Genomic DNA, 3,426 nt, shown 5'->3' on the forward strand with positions numbered 1-3,426 from the left:
TTTTGAAAAAGTGAAAACATTTCAAGCATTGTTTCTGACCACAAGGCTACAAGATTAGACATCAGCTACAGGAAAAAGAATACAAAAATCTCAAACACATGAAAGTTAAATGATACATTTCAGAATAAGCAATATATTTCTAAATATCAAAAAGGAAATAAAATATGCCTAGAAACAAATAAAAATGAAAACAGAACAACTCAAAACTTTTGAGATGTAGTAAAACCAGTGCTGAGAAGTTTATAACAATACAAGTTTACATCAAGAAACAAGAGAGACATCAAATAAACAACTTAACCTTACACCTAAATCAATTAGATAAAGAATAAGAACAAGAACAACAATTACAAAAAAAAAAGGTAGTAGAAGGAAAGAAAGCATGAATTTGAGAGCAGAATTAAATGAAAAAGAATGAAGATGACAATAGCCAACATACGTTGGATCATAGAAAAAGCAAGAGGATTCCAGAAAAACATCTACTTCTGCTTCATTGACTATACTAAAGCCTTTGTGTGAATAACAGCAAACTGTGGAAATTCTTTTTTTTTTTTTTTTTGAGAAGTAAGCCTTTATTTTCTCATTTCACAAGTAATGCTGGCCGGGTTGGCTGCTTTTTGGTGATTAGTCAAAGAGACCAAATCCCATATCCTCGTCCGACTCCTCCGACTCTTCCTTTGCTTCAACCTTGGCTGGGGCTGTGGTGGCGGCCACAGGGGCAGCAGTGGTGGCAGCAGCCATGAGGACAGCAGCCACAAATGCAGATGGATCAGCCAGGAAGGCCTTGACCTTTTCAGAAAGTGGGAAGGTGTAATCATCTCCACAGACAAAGCCAGGACCCACTTGTACCCATTGATGATAGAATGGGGTACAGATGCAACAGTCGGGTAACCAATCTGCAGGCATACGCTGGCAACATTGCGGACACCCTCCAGGAAATGGGAATGCAGAGTTTCCTCTGTGATGTCGAGCACTTCAGGGTTGTAGATGCTGCCATTGTCAAACACCTGCTGGATGACCAGCCCGAAGGAGAAGGGGGAGATGTTCAGCATGTTCAGCAGTGTGGCTTCACTGGCGCCCACCTTATCTCTGGTCTTAATTAGCTGCACATCGCTCAGGATTTCAATCGTGCCCCTGGAGATCTTAGTGGTGATGCCTAAAGCCTGGAAGAAGGAGGTCTCCTCGGGCCCCAGACCAGTGTTCTGGGCCGGCACAGTGACTTCGCATGGCACTATGGCACCAGCACGGGCAGCAGCTGGCACCTTGTTGGCCAGCAGCATGTCCCTGATCTCAGTGAGGTCCTCCTTGGTGAACACGAAGCCCACATTCCCCCGGATGTGAGGCAACAGTTTCTGCAGAGCCGGGTTGTTTTCCAGATGCCCCCGGATGGCCTTGCGCATCATCGTGTTCTTGCCCATCAGCACCACAGCTTTCCCACGGAGGGACATGCGGATCTGCTGCATCTGCTTGGAGCCCACGTTGTCTGCTCCCACAGTGAAGCATTTTGGATAATCATCCAGAAGTTGGATGATCTTAAGGAAGTAGTTGGACTTCCAGGTCGCCCTGTCTTCCCTGGGCATCACGGCGGTGCATCAGGGATTGCCACGCAGGGTTTAAAGACGATGTCACTCACACGAGGACGCCTGGCGAGAGAAAACTGTGGAAATTCTTAAAGAGATGGGAGTAAAGGAACACCTTACCTGCCACCAGAGAAACCTGTATGCAAGTCAAGAAGCAACAGTTAGAATCGGACATGGAAAAACGGACTGGTTCAAAATTGGGAAAGGAGTACATCAAGCCTGTATATTGTCACCTTGTTTATTTAACTTATATGCAGATTACATCTTGCAAAATGCTGGACTGGATGAAGCACAAGCTGGAATCAAGACTGCCAGGAGAAATATAAATATCTTTATATAAAATATCTCAGATATGCAGATGACACTACCCTTATGGAAGAAAGTGAAGAACTAAAGAGCCTCTTGATGAAGGTGAAAGAGGAGAGTGAAAAAGCTGGCTTAAAAATCAGTATTCAAACAATTAAGATTATAGCATCTGGTCCCACCACATCATGGCAAATAGATGGGAAAACAATGGAAGCAGTGACAGACCTTATTTTCTTAGTCTCAAAAATCACTAATGATAATGACTGCAGCCATGAAGCTAAAAGACACTTATTCCTTGGAAGAAAAACAAGGTTTGTCTATGACAAACCTAGACAGCATATTAAAAAGCAGAGACATTATTTTGCTGAAAAAGGTCCATATAGTCAAAGCTATGGCTTTTCTAGTAGGCATGTATGTATGTATGTGAGAGTTGGACCATAAAGAAGGCTGAGCACAGAAGAACTGATGCTTTTGAACTGTGCTGTTGGAGAAGACTCTTGAGAGTCCCTTGGACAGAAAGGAGATCAAACCAGTCAATCCTAAAGGAAATCAGTCCTGAATATTCATTGGAAGGACTGATGCTGAAGATCCAATACTTTGGCCACCTGATGTGAAGAGCTGACTCATTTGAAAAGACCTTGATGCTGGGAAAGATTGAAGGCAGGAGGAGAAGAGAACGACAGAGGATGAGATGGTTGGATGGCATCACTGACTCAATTGACATGAGTTTGAGCAAGTTCCAAAAGATGGTGAAGGACAGGGAAGCCTAGTGTGCTGCAGTCCATGTAGTCACAAAGAGTTGGACATGACTGAGTGACTAATCAACAACAGCAATCATAAAAATTCTCCAGAAAGTAGGCACAGAAGGAACATAACTCAACATAATAAAGGCCATATATGGCAAACCCACAGCAAACATTATCCTCAATGGTGTAAAATTGAATGCATTTCCCCTGATAACAGAAACAAGAAAAGGGTGCCAACTCTTGCCAGTATTACTCAACATATCTTTTGAAGTTCCAGTCACAGTAATCACAGAAGAAAAATAAATAAAAGAAATCCAGAATGGAAAAGAAATAAACCTCTCACTGTTTGAAGATGACATGATCTTCTACACAGAAAACCCTAAAGATGCCAGGAGAAAATTACTAGCAGTAATCAATGAATATAGTCAAGTCTCAGGACACAAAATTAATACACATAAATCCCTTGCATTCCTATACACTAATGATGAAAAATCAGAAAGAGAAATTAAGGAAACAATTCCATTCACCATTGTAACAAAAAAGAAAAAAACAAAATACTTAGGAATAAATTTAACTAAAGAAAAAAAAAGATATATATATATAGAAAGCTATAAAACACTGATGAAAATCAATGATGACACAAATAGGTGAAAAAATATGCCATGTTCTTGGAATGGAAGAATCAATATAGTGAAAATGAGTATACTACCCAAAGCAATCTATAGATTCAATGCAATCCCTATCAAACTACCAATGGTATTTTTCACAGAATTAGAACAAAAAAATTTACAATTTGT

The 3,426-nt window shown here is 40.8% G+C and overlaps 1 pseudogene; it reads right to left on the reverse strand.

Annotated features, from left to right (window-relative positions):
* Nucleotides 1-606: 606 nt before the first annotated feature.
* On the reverse strand, nucleotides 607-1,635 carry LOC129564470 (large ribosomal subunit protein uL10 pseudogene; annotated as a pseudogene).
* Nucleotides 1,636-3,426: the final 1,791 nt, after the last annotated feature.

This window comes from Moschus berezovskii, chromosome X (assembly GCF_049115385.1).
Source record: "Moschus berezovskii isolate FMDL1 chromosome X, NW_MosBer_1.0, whole genome shotgun sequence".
In the NCBI taxonomy this organism is placed as follows: domain Eukaryota; kingdom Metazoa; phylum Chordata; class Mammalia; order Artiodactyla; family Moschidae; genus Moschus; species Moschus berezovskii.